The sequence below is a fragment of the Phacochoerus africanus genome, chromosome 5 (assembly GCF_016906955.1).
Source record: "Phacochoerus africanus isolate WHEZ1 chromosome 5, ROS_Pafr_v1, whole genome shotgun sequence".
In the NCBI taxonomy this organism is placed as follows: Eukaryota; Metazoa; Chordata; class Mammalia; order Artiodactyla; family Suidae; genus Phacochoerus; species Phacochoerus africanus.
Window position 1 is genome coordinate 82813022 of NC_062548.1, and position 14302 is coordinate 82827323.

The 14302-nt window shown below is 40.5% G+C and overlaps 1 pseudogene; it reads right to left on the reverse strand.

The window, feature by feature from the left end:
- Positions 1-378: 378 nt before the first annotated feature.
- On the reverse strand, positions 379-13815 carry LOC125128466 (malate dehydrogenase, cytoplasmic-like; annotated as a pseudogene).
- Positions 13816-14302: the final 487 nt, after the last annotated feature.

The window sequence follows — 14302 nt, forward strand, 5'->3', positions numbered from 1 at the left end:
GGTCTTCTTAGAGCTGCACTCATGGCATATGGAGGTTCCCAGGCTAGGGGTTTAATCAGAGCTATAGCCACTGGCCTACACCACAGCAATGCAGTATCCAAGCCGAGTCTGCAACCTACAGCACAGCAGCTCGGGGCAATGCCAGATGCTTAACCCACTGACCCGGGCCAGGGATCCAAACCAAAACCTCTTTGTTCCTAGTCAGATTCATTTCCACTGTGCCACGATGGGAACTCCTGAGTCTCACTCGTGTTTATTTGAATAAATATTTATTTTGGACTGTGCCACTAACAGCATGATGATGAACTGTCAAATTTTAAAATGTGTTGTTTTTCACAAGTAATTTAAGGATGGCATTATTATTATTTGGTACTAGCGTCAAAAATGACATTTAAATTCTTCAGCTTTGGGGCATTTCGTAACATCGAAATGACTGTCTAGACAGGCAGAGGAAATACATTCAAATGCAGTTTCTTTTTCTTCTGCCAGTTCCTTTGCAGTGAGATCCATCTTATCAAGAGAGAAATCATTAACAGGAGAATTTCCAGAAACTTCCAGGTCTTATCCTGTTTGAAAATAATTGCAAATAAGAGATTTATCATTAAACTAGAATTGATGTTCCACCAAGCAACAACTTAGAGGAGTTGAACCTAATCTAGAGGAGTATGCTTTAAAATCTGATTCTAAAGAAGTAAATCAAATCTGGATTTTATTTTATTTTTTAGGGCCTCATCCTTTGCATGTGGAAGTTCCCAGGCTAGGGGTAGAATTGGAGCTGCAGCTGCCAGTCTATGCCACAGCCACAGCAACACCAGATCCGAGCTGCACCTATGACCTACACGATAGCTCAAGGCAATGCTGGATCCTTAACCAACTGAGTGAGGCCAGGAACTGAACCTATATCCTCATGGATACTGGTCAGGTTCTTTACCAGTGAGCCACAATGGGAACTCCCAAAGCCAGATCTTAATAAACAAACTAATTCTGATTAAAAACTCAACACCTGAATTTGAAACTCATTGAATCTAGGAAAAATATTTAATTAGCAAACATAAAAAGCATGACTTTAGTATGGATATGATATAGAGCCACAATACTGAGAACCATTGCTTCATTTCAAAGAGAACGTTTGTAGGTACCCAATATTAGAGGCATAATAATAAAATGTGTCTTATGGGAAGAGCTGAAACTTGCTTTCCAGATTAATTTTGATATGTTAATTACCTGAAGCTGAGCTTGCATGATTTTAAAGCTGAAATGCCTAATTTAATAAAGGAACAATGTTTTAGACTACATCATACCATTATTAATAAAAACACACAATTACTTTCCCCTTAGGGGATGGAGGAAAATAATCCCAAATGCCTCACCTTGGTTGTAACAGGGAATGAGTAGAGCAGATCATCAGGAACACCATAGGAGTTGCCATCAGAGATAATGCCCATGGACACAAACTCGCCCTAAAAATAACAAATTAGAAGCAATGTTTTACATTCTCATGGTATTAAGGGATTAGTTTACATAACCAACTGACACATGAACTAACAAAAGTAAACCAAGTGACAGGTTCTCTTTTTTTTGTCCTTTTTTTCCCCACTATAGCTGGTTTACAGAGCTCTGTCAATTTCTACCATAGAGCATGTTGACACAGTCACACATACATATATACATTCTTTTTCTCACATTATTCTCCACCATGCTCCATCATAAATGACTAGATATAGTTCCCTGTGCTATACAGCAGTGCTATACAGCTTATCCATTCCAAAGGCAATAGTTTTCCCAGGCCATTCCACTCCCTCTCCCTCCCTCTTGGCAACCACAAGTCTGTTCTCCAAGTTCATGAGTTTCTTTTCTTTGGAAAGGTTCATTTGTGCCATATATTAGATTCCAGAAATAAGTGATATCATATAATATTTGTCTTTCTCTTTCTGACTTATTTCACTTAGTATGAGAGTCTCTAGTTCCATCCATGTTTCTGCAAATGGCATTGTTTTGTTCTTTTTTATGGTTGAGTAGTATTCCATTGTGTATACATAACACATCTTCTTAATCTATTCATCTTCTGATGGACATTTAGGTTGTTTCCCTGTCTTGGCTATTATGAATAGGGCTGCAATGAATATACGGATATATGTGTTTATTTCAAGGAAAGTTTTGTCTGGATATGTGCCCAAGAGTGGGATTGCTGGGTCATATGGTAGTTCCATATTTAGTTTTCTGAGTTACCTCCATACTGTTTTCCATAGTGGTTATAGCAGGTGACAGTTTCTTAATATGTGCATAACTTCATTATTTTAATAAGGAGCGATCACCAGGCACTTGTACAACAGGGCAACTTCCATGGTTATTATCTAATTATACTCTTCCGAGCAGGCCAGAGAAACATGGCCTAATATATGCTTTAAGAAGAAAAAAGGTCACCTCAACCGTGTGTACTAGGTGCTTTCCACAAACATCTCATTACCCTCATAGCCCTGTGAGGTGAATGCCATGTAAAAGATGACAAAATAGCTCAGAAAGCTTAAGCAACTTTCCCAAGTTTACTCAGCTATTCAGCAGCTGAGCTGGGGTAGAACCTAACCAGCCTAACTGCAAGGCTGGTTTTTTTGTTTGTTTGTTTGTTTGTTTGTTTTTTAAATCTTATAGCATCAGAAAACCAAAATAAAATAAAGAGTTGCCTGTGCAAATCACTGCGTCCTCACCTCTGGGGTTCCAAACCAGATGTCTCTGACGTGGTCAGAGATGGCTTTTTGCTGACATTGCACTGGACAGTTTTCGAGCCTTGATGACAACAGCATCGCACTGCTGCACAGTCTGGGTTTGGCAGGCAGAGGGAGCATTGTTACTCCTGGGGAGAAAGGCCACAATCATAGCTTAATGTGTCCCCTCTGAAATCACACAACTACCTCATGTGGCCTTATTAAATTTATTTCACTTGTAAGCTCCAGTCTTCTTGCAAAGGGAAATACAAATCCACACTTCATACAAAGAAATGGATCTCTGTAAGATAGCTGGATGACTAGAGGCGATCTAGTTTTTTTCCCACTTTAACAATCAAACCCTTTTTATTTTTATTTATTTTATTTTATTTTATTTGTCTTTTTGTCCTTTTTTTTAGGGCTGCACCCGCAGCACATGGAGGTTCCCAGGCTAGGGGTCGAATCGGAGCTACAGCTGCCAGTCTACACCACAGCCACAGCAACGCCAGATCCGAGCCTCGACTGCGACCTACAACACAGCTCGCAGCAATGCCAGAACCCCAAACCACTGAGTGAGGCCAGGGATCAAACCCACAACCTCATGGTTCCTAGTCAGATTTTTTTCTGCTGTGCCACGATGGGAACTCCCTTTTTTTTTTTTCCTTTTTATTTTATTTTTTTTAGGGCTACACCTGTGGCAAATGGAAGTTCCCAGGCTAGGGGTCAAATTGGAGCTGGAGCTGTTGGCCTATGTCAGAGCCACCACAACTTGGGATCTGAGCCTCTTCTGCAACCTATACCATAGCTCACAGCAATGCTAAATCCTTAACCCACTGAGTGAGGCCAAAGATCTAACCTGCATTCTCATGAATACTAGTTGGTTTTCTAACCCACTGAGTCATGACGGGAACTCCCTAACAATCAATCTTCATGGCCACACAACAGATCAGACTGGATTATAACTGGATTAATATGATCCCCAAAAGAAATATGCACCATCAAAGGCTGCTATCCTTGAGTTTCCTCCCTTAGAGAGACACCCAGGTCACTAAGGTGGTGTGTCTTTCAAGAGTTCTTTTGTATATTTTTTGTCTTTTTAGGGCTGCGTTAGTGGTATATGGATATTCCCAGGCTAGGGGTTTAATCAGAGCTGTAGCCGCTGGCTTGCGACCTACACCACAGCACATGGCAATGCCGATTCCTTAACCCACTGAGAGAGACCAGGAATCGAACATGAGTCCTCATGTATACCAGTCAGATTCATTTCTGCTGAGCCATGATGGGAACTCCTCTCAAGAGTTCTTTTTTTTTAGGGTCGCACCTACGGCACATGGAGGCGCCCAGGCTAGGGGTCACATCAGAGCTACCACTGCCAGCCTATGCCACAGCCACAGCAATGTGAGATCTGAGCTGTGTCTGAGACTTAGACCACAGCTCGCAGCAACACCAGATCCTTACCCCACTGAGAGAGGCCAGGGATCAAACCCACATCCTCATGGATCGTAGTTGGGTTCATTAACCACTGAGCCACGAAGGGAACTCCTCCTCTCAAGAGTTCTTGATGCTCAGTTGTGAAGAGCGCTCCCGGATTTTTCTCACCATGATGATCTCTCCCTTGAGCCAGCTGTCATCCTTCACAGCTTCATAAACACCAACTTCCTTTGCCTGCAGTTTCACCTTGGCATGGTTGACATCTGGATACTGTGTTGAGGAATGGTTTCCCCAGATGATGACATTCTTGACATCATCAGAAGTCACACCAAGTTTAAGAGCAATCTAGTTCAACAGAAAACAAATATATTCCTTAGACAAATGTTTCTTTATTTCAAATGTGACTTGACAAATCCCCTTAAGGTAAAAAGCTGCTGAAACTTCAAGAGACCCTAAGTTACACTGATTTGTAAAACAAAAACAAAAACCCACACACGTTCTTTTGCTTGTTAATTTCCCAAAGTGGCTTAATAGTGTAAATAAACCCTGAGCCTGAAATATTATAAAGTATAATATTTAAGCAGAATGTTTTAGAGTAGAGGTATCTCCTCAACATTTCTGAGCAATCAGATATTTAGATACTTTATCTGTTTTTAAGTAAAGCTTTTATTTGATACCATATATAAATTAACTAATTTTCAAATAACCCTAAATATTAAATTTTGGAGTTGGAAGGGACTCAGATACCAAAGTAAGGCTGTCATCACTTTATAGATGAGAAAACTGAAAAATAAGTGTTTAAATATAACATGCATATAATACTAGAATTACAACAGTAGTAACAATCTCTAGTTGTAGGTTCAGAAAGCACTTTAGGATCCTGCTTGTCCTGTAGTCACATGAATATCAGTTATGTTACGTGGTACAGTAGACACAGAAAGGCCCAGAAAATTATGTTTCGAAAGATTTAAATCATATTACTTATTTTGTTATTCACTGATAAGGTAACGTGCAGGAAATAAAACATGGTTGGTTGTATGTTTATAGGCACAACTCCTCTTACCGAGCTTTGCTTTATTGAATTTTACAGATATTGCATTTTTGCAAGTTGAAGGTTTGTGGCAACCCTGTGTCCAGCAATTGTAGAGCACCAATTTTTTCCCAGCAGCATTTGCTTATTTCATGTCTCTGTGTTACATTTTGGTAATTCTCAAAATATTTCACACTTTTTCATTATTATTATATTTGTTATAGTGACATGTGATCAGTGACTCTTGATGTTACTATTGTAACTGTTCTGAGGTGCCAGGAACTGTGCCTGCATATGAGGGTAAACTTAACAAATGCATGTTTTCTGACTGCTACACTGACCAGTCGTTCCCCTCTCTTTCTCCCTCTCCTTTGAGCCTCCCTATTCTCTGACATGCAGAAATACTGAATTTAGGCCAATTAATAAACCCTACAGTGGCCTCCAAGTCTTCAAGTCAAAGGAAGAGTTGCACATTCCTCACTTTAAATCAAAAGCTGGAAATAATTAAGTTTAGTGAGGAAGGCATGTCCAAAGCAAGATAAGCTGAAAGCTAGGCCAAACAGTTAGCTAAATTGTGACTGCAAAGGAAAAGTTCTTGAAGGAAATTAAAAGTGCTACACCAGTGAACACACATGAGAAGAAAACAAAACAGCCTTATTGCTGATAGGGAGAAAGTTTTAGAGGTCGGAATAGAAGATCAAACCAGGCACAACATTCCCTTAAGCCAAAGTCTAATCCAGAGGAAGACTTTTAATTCTCTTCAATTCTATGAAGGCTAAGAGAGGTAAGGAAGCTACAGAAGAAAGCTAGCAGAGGTTGGTTTATGAGGTTTAAGGAATGAAACTATCTCTACAACATAAAAGTGAAAGGTGAAGCATCAAGTGCTGACACAGAAGCTGCAAGTTATCCTGAAGTTCTAGCTAAACTACCGAATGAAGGTGGCTACACACAACAACAGAATTTCAATGTAGACAAAAAGCATTCTGTTGGGAGAAGACATCACCTAGGAATTTTATAGCTAGAGAGAAGTCAATATCAGGCTTCAAAGGACAGGCTGACTCTCTCATTAGGGGCTAATGCACATTAGCTGATGACTTTGAGCTGAGGCCAGTGCTCACTTACCATTCTGAAAATCTTAGAGTCCTTAAGAATTCTGCTAAATCTACTCTGCCTGTGCTCTATAAATGGGACAATCAAGCCTGGATGACAGCACATCTGTTGACAACATGGTTTACTGAATATTTTAAGCCCATTGTTGAGATCTATAGCTCAGAAACAATTTGTTTCAAAATATTACTGCTCATTGACAATGTACATGGTCACCCAAGAGCTTGTAGATAATATGACTAATGGATAATGTATCTGCTAATATAACATCCATTCTGTAGCCCATGGATCGAGGAGTCATTTTGACTTTCAAGTCTTGTGATATAAGAAATGCATTTCATAAGGCTACACCTGCCACAGATATTCCTCTGATGGATCTGAGCAAAGTCAATCGAAAACCTTCTGGAAAGGTTGAAATGACATTTGAAATGCCATTAAGAACATTTGTGGAGGAGTTCCCATTGTGGTGCAGCAGAAATGAATCCAACTAGGAACCATGAGGTTGAAGGTTCAATCCCTGGCCTCACTCAGTGGGTTCAGGATCCAGCGTTGCTGTGGGCTGTGGTGTATGTCGCAGGCGTGGCTGGGATCTGGCATTGCTGTGGCTTTGGCGTAGGCTGGCAGCTATAGCTCTGTTCAGACCCCTAGCCTTGGAACCTCGATGTGCCATGGGTGCAGCCCTAAAAAGACAAAAAACAAAGCAAAATAAAAAAAGCATTCGTGAGAGTTCCCATTGTGGCTCGGAAATGAATCTGACTACTATCCATGAGGATGGGGGCTTGATCCATGGCTTGGGTCAATGGGTCAGAATCCGCCATTGCTGTGTGCTGTAGGTAACTCACAGATGCAGCTCGGATCCTGAGTTGCTGTGGCTGTGGCTGTGGCTGTGGCTGTGGCCGGAAGCTGTAGCTCCGATTTGACCCCTAGCTTGGGAACTTCCATATGCCACAGATGCAGCCCTGAAAAAAAAAAAAGACAGGAACATTTGTGATTAATATGGGAAGAGGGTAAAATACCAACATTAGTAGGAGTTTGGAATAGGTTAGTTCCATCCCTCATGGATGACTTTGAGGGGTTTAAGATTTCATTGGAGGAAGTAATGGCAGATATCTTAGAAATAGCAAGAGAACTAGAATTACAAGTGGAGCTCAAAGATGGGATAGAAGTGCTGCAACCTCATGATAAAACTTGAGATGTACCATGAGGTGAATGAGGAGCTGCTTATTATGGATGAGCAAAGAAAGTTCTTTCTTCAGATAGAATTTATTCCCCTTGATGATGCCTTGAAGATCATTGAAATAACAACAAAAGATTTAGACTATTACATAGACTTAGTTGATCAAGCAGTGGCAGGGTTTGAAAGATTTGACTCCTTTTTTTTTTTTATCCACCCCTGCAGCATGGGGAAGTTCTCAGATCTGGTGTAGAATCTGTGCCACAGCAGTATCCTGAGCTATTGCAGTGTCAACTCCATGTCCTTAACATGTTGCACTGCAAGGGAACTCCTGTTAAACATTTTTGATTCATTCTCCAGCTCCAGGAATTTTCTTCTCCCTGCCACCACCTAAATGGTTTCATTGTCAGATTAGCTTGTCATCAGACACAGATGAGCTCTGATTTGCAAATATATAGGATGCACAAGGGAATTCTGAAGGCTACAGTCACTTGATAGCTAGGTCCTCTGAATTCCAAGACAAATTATATAAACTAGTGTCTATTCATGTAAGAAGAATTAGTTTTGGGTTTGTTACTTTTCTCACTAGATTAATAGCCTGTAAAGGAGGAAGAAATTGCTCCTTCAAAAACTGCCTAGGGGGTTCCCATTGTGGCTCAGTGGGTCAAGAACTCAACTAGTAGCCAGGAGCTTTACTGAGTTTTACTATGTGACAGGCACTAGGATAAGGGCTTAACATAGACCTTACCACATTTAATTCACATATCTACTGTATTAGGTACATACAGCTAACAACCAATTTTATATCATGAATACACATTCTCAGGGTCACAGAGTTCGTGAGTGGATTTAGGTCACTCGATCCCGTTATGTAAGAACACACACAAGGGTCTGGGGTCAGGCAGATCTAGGTGCCTCCATCATTTACTAGCTGTGTGACTTTGAGCAGGTTCCCTGACCTTTCTGGGTTTTGGTCTTTTATCTGAAAAAGAGATAATAGCAGATATCTCATGGTTACTCTGAGAAGTAAATGACAAATGAGATGTAAAGCATTCAGCTTAGTATGGAAACTTAAATGTAGATCCTTTTTTCCTTCACTGGGTCCTCCGGAGCTGAAAGATTATCCATTCCTAGTTGAAAGTAGTGGTTTTGTTGGCCAGACTGTAATAAGGAAGGTATAGGGTTAAACCAGAGCATGTTATATCTTGCAGAAGTAGAATACTGGGCAGTAAGAGAAATTGTAATACATATTGGACAATCTTAAATTAAGAAACAGAGTGTGAATTTCAGAACCCTTTTTTGTTCTAAGAAGACTGGGAGAAAGATTAACAGGGCCTCCCAGGTCTTCCTGTGGAAACGAAGAATGGGTCTCAGTAATTAAGGATTTTTAAAAAGAACAAAGAATCCAGAAATAAAAGACTTTTATTAGGCAAGAGAAGTAACCATAGCAAAGATAACAAATCGATTATAAAGACTCCCTGTTCTGCTCTGTTTCAATGTAAAGGTCAACTTGAAGCATGTTCTCGAGTTGCTCTGCAGGTTCCAAAATCCCTCAAGCACTCAATCGCCAGATGAACTGGAGCCAAAGGAATGATGATGTGGACCTTTGCTGGGGCTTGAGACCTCACTCAAATAGGTGCCAGGATTTTGTCAATCTAGAGTGACATTTGCCTCATTATAAAGCTAAAATCTCCACCCCAGGGCTGGAATTTCTTCCATTTTTGAATATGCAATGCATGGATGTTTGAGCATGTTGTTGACCTGGGCAAGTACATCCAGAATTTCATCTTTACGTGGAAGATCTCAGTTGCCCTTTCATGCAGATGCATGTACCCTTAGCTTAAAATATCCTGATCTTGCTATTTGGGGAGACAATGTTTTGAGAGCCATCTCCCTGTCTCCTTACCTGTTTTGCTGTTGTTGTTTGTTTGTTTGTTTGTTTGTTTTGGCTGTACTCATGGCCTGCAGAAGTTCCTGGGCCTGGGATCTAACCTGAGCCACAGCAGTGACGGTGCCAAATCCTTAAACACTCGGCCACCAGGGAGCTCTCTTTATTCTCTCTCTCTTTTTTTTTTTTTTTCTTTTCTTTTCAGTCTTCTCATCACAAGAAATAAACACTTATGCTGTGATTGAAATACTTGGCATTTTCATTGCTATGCACCCCAGTGATGGACCCACTGAGTCCGGGAACAGTTTTTTAACTTAGACCTACACCACCCTCAGTAAAAATAGTTTCTTTGAAATGAAGTTGTCTTCTCCAGGGGAAAAAGAACCAAATGCACAGGCCTATCCAGCAGATGAGCTATGGATGAGGAGGGATGGCCTGGAAAGCAAATAGAGGAAGGGAAAGAGGTTATGTACAAGAACTAGAAATTTGTCATGACTTCTAAGGGCACAGGGATTGTCAAGATCTAAGAAAGCCTAGGAAACTAGCACAGATGAGTGGCATGGCCACTAGTTTTTTATAAAAAGCTATTGTTAAAAAAGCATTGATCCTGTGGCATTTTTACCTAAGGCTCAAAATGATAAGGAGACTAAATAACAATTAAAACTTAGCTACCAAGTAGTGAAAAGTAGGAAATTTTATAGAAACATGCAGAATATTAGATGGATATAAAATGAAATTAAATATAAAATAAAAAATATAATTTGATTGCTTAGCTGTAGGGAGAAAGGAAGCAGAACTATATGAGACACAAAGCTAAAGTCTTTTTATAATCTCCTTTATATCTGACAAAAATAATTTATGTACCATCATGTGAATTATCTGTACTGATGACTAATTTTTAACCACTGTACTGAGAAGACATTATTAGCAACCATGTGTAATTAAAGTTAGGAAATGAAATATAGCTGAGAAAATTAAGTATTTTGTTCAGCTGCCTTAGAGATTAAAGGTGTCCTAATAAATTGGGATTGCTTCCTATTAAAACAAAACAACAAGAAAAAAAAGCATAAACTAAGACTCAGCTATTTTAAAAGTAAGAAAATGTGTTTGTTTTATTTTTTAGGGCCGCACTTGTGGCAAATGGAAGTTCCCAGGTTAGGGGTGAAAGTGGCGCTATAGCCACGAGCCTATGCCACAGCAACACCAGATCCAAGCAATGTCTGTGACCAACACCACAGCTCACAGCAACGCTGGATCCTTAACCCACTGAGTGAGGCCAGGGATCGAACCTAAGTCCTCATGGTTACTTGTCAGATTCATTTCCGCTGAGCCATGATGGGACCTCCCAAAAAGTGTTTAAAGTTGAACATTCATAAGGTTTGAAGGCACCTTCTTAGCTGTGCTTTACCTCGGTTGTGATCCAAACAAGTCAAGCAGCTGAAGTCCTCCTTGGGGATGGATAGACTGCCTCCTTGGAGGCAGTCAGGCAGCTGGTATCGGCTGGGTTTCCCACCATGATAACCCGGAATGTATAGGAGGCACACAGAGCGCTAGACCCCACACTGATGAACTAAACCAACCTAGAATGAGACTGAAGTGTAACAGGGAGCTTCTGTATCAAGTTTGTGTGAGCTAAGTATGGACAATCATTGCAGTTCTGGTTTCCAGTAGGTTTCTATCCTCCCTTCTAATAACTTATCCCCCTCCCATTTGTATTTGGTGTGACTATGGAAAACATTTGTAAAAACATCATTATGTACAGAAGTCATTATGTACAGACAGCATTCTCTACTTGCCACAAAAAAACTAGTAATCAAAGGCTCTCAGTGTTTGATTCAATCACAAAAGTAGTGCAAAAGGAGTTCCCGTCGTGGCTCAGTGGTTGACGAACCCGATTGGGAGCCGTGAGGTTGCGGGTTTGATCCCTGGCCTTGCTCAGTGGGTTGAGGATCCGGCGTTGCTGTGGGCTGTGGTGTAGGTGGCAGACGTGGCTTGGATCCTGTGTTGCTGTGGCTGTGGCTCTGGCGTAAACCGGCACTACAACTCCTATTAGGCCCCTAGCCTGGGAACCTCAATGCGCCATGGGTGCAGCCCTAGAAAAGACAAAAAGACAAAAAAAAAAAGAAAGAAAAAAGAAAAAAGTAGGGCAAGAAAGAAATTCTACTTGTAAAGTTTGCTTGAGGACAATGAAAGAAAAGTGTTTGTCAGTCTTGCCTAATGCTAAGAATTAACCGGGATAATTGTCAAAATACCAGGTCACACCATTTCACATCTGTTGCATCAATCTTTAGGAAAAAGCAGTTCAGGCTATTTTTTTTTTTTCTTTTTGGGGCTGCAGGTGTGGCATATAGAAGTTCCCAGGCTATGGGTAAAGTCAAAGCTACAGTTGCTGGCCTACTCCACAGCCACAGCAATTCAGGATCTGAACAAAGTCTGCGACCTACACCACAGCTTATGGCAACGCCAGATCCCCGATGCACTGAGGGAGGCCAGGGATTGAACCCAAACCATTATGGATACTAGTTGTATTTGTTTCCGCTGTGCCACAAAGAGAGCTCCCTAAAAATCTTTAATAAAATGATTAAACAACTTATCATGAAATGAAATCAAACTTACAGAAAAATTGTAAGCATACAATAGAGACTAATTCCCACATTCCCTTTACTCAGATTCTCCAATTTGTCCCATCTCTTTCACTTTTGCACACACACACATACACTCTGCCCTTAGTCTTTTTTTGGCTCATTTGAGAGCAAGCTGCAGATGTGATACTCTGATACCCTAATACTCTAGTGTCAGTGGATATTTTCCCCCAAAAGATACTTTGGGCTGAGAGGCAATTACTATGCAAGCAGCACTACACCTCCAAGCAACCTTGTAATTTTTTACTGAGAGACCTGGGGATATTTACTTGACTTATTTCTATTATTTTCTGTTAATTATTAAAGAAAAGAAAAATTAACTATTTGAAATAATGTCCATAGAAAGCAAAAATTCAGGTGTCTATGAAGTATTATAATAGATAGAACGTTATAAATGGCCACTTTTTAAAAAATCTTATACCATTTTCTTTCATCTTTCTCTGAATTCAGGATTGGGCGGAAGAAGTGTATCAAAATAAGGAGTTCCCATTGTGGCTCAGAGGAAATGAATCTGACTATTATCCATGAGGATACGGGTTCGATCCCTGGCCTTGCTCAGTGGGTTAAGGATCCAGCATTGCCCTGAGCTGTGGTGTAAGTCACAGATTCAGCTCAGATATGGTGTTGCTGTGGCTGTGGCACAGGCTGGCAGCTATAGCTCCGATTCGACTCCACATGGGAACTTCCATATGCCAAGGGTGTAGCCCTAAAACAAAACAAAACAAAAAAATCAGTAAAATATCTAACTAGCAAGGCTTTTTGCTGTGACAAGTAAGTTCTAGGTAACTGATACTTAATTGGTAAAAGGAGGCTTTATTGTAATAGTTAGACAAATTTAGAAACCAAAGTAAATAGGCTGAACACAAAGAGAGAATAGAAAGTCACACAGACTCGCCTCTTCAAAAGACGAGCATATCAAAATTCCTCTGGATTGAGAAAATCTGAGCATTCAGAAACCAACCACCTCCTGTCACTGAGAACACACACAGTTTACAGCCATCTCCCTTCACAATCACACACACAAATCCAAGTGTCTGAACAAAGTCTCACACAGCAAAAAAGGCTCCAGAAGGGTCTATGCCTTCACCATAGGTTTATAAACTAATAGTAAATTTCCATGTCATAGTAATAAAATATTTTTGAGCCCCTCCAAATATAGATTTCTACATTATTTGAAAAAAAGAAATCCAGAAAGGCAGGGCTAACCAAGCAAAACTCTGTAATTAATGAACATTGCACAGCACTGGGGAAAAAAAGGTAAGTAATTTCATTTTCATTAAATGTTGAAAGTATAAGTTTCATGGGAATTCCCATTGTGGCACAGCAGAAGTGAATCCAAGTAGTACCCTTGAGGATGAGGGTTTTGTCCCTGGTCTCACTCAGTGGGTTGGGGATCTGGCACTGCTGTGAGCTGTGGTGTAGGTTGAAGCTGTGGCTCGGGTCCCACATTGCTATGGCTGTGGCATAGACCAGCAGCTGTAGCTCTGCTTTGACCCCTTGCCTGGGAACTTCCATATGCCACTGGTGTGACCCTAAAAAGCAAAAAAAAAAAAAAGTTTCAAGTGCTGGTAATGAAAAACCCTATAAAATGCTGTATTGATCACCTTAACTGACATCTTGGCACATTTGTCCGACGCTGCAACCTGGCCTTTGAAGACTTTTCGCATTTGCTTTGAGAAATCTTTCCTCTCTGTGCCATCCATTCTTGGCATGGAACACATAAGAATGGCCGCAAAGGAATAAAAATTGGAAAAAGCAGCAGCAGAAGTTGATTTGGAAATAGTGGGTGAGGAGAGGGAGCCAGCAGAACAGGCTGGACAGTGTAATGCACTCTCTTTCATAGCTATGCAACCAAATGATTCAGATGGTAGAATGTAGAATACCCCTTGCAGTAAATGTTTATTGGACAGATATATGAATTCTGTACATTTACTGGATTTACCCATTCCTTTCCCATTTAAAAATGTCTTTGCAACTAAATACAGAGTTTTCCTGAAAACATTCTTACTTTGACTTAAGATCTATAGATACCTGCCCCACCTGGTCTTTATCAAAGACAGACCCATTTCCAGTAAGTACGGTGGTGGCTATGCAATCTGATCAACTGCTCTAGTCACAAGCACTGGGACTGGTTCAGACTGTAATGAAACAGAACCATTAACATCCTATTAAAAAGGGCTATTTTACCCTAAAGATACTTAGAATATCCTCTATATTAAGACACACCACATTTCTTTTTTTCTTTTTAGGACCACACCCGTGGCTTATGGAGGTTCCCAGGCTAGGGGTCAAATCAGAGCTACAGATGCAGGCCTACACCTCAGCTTC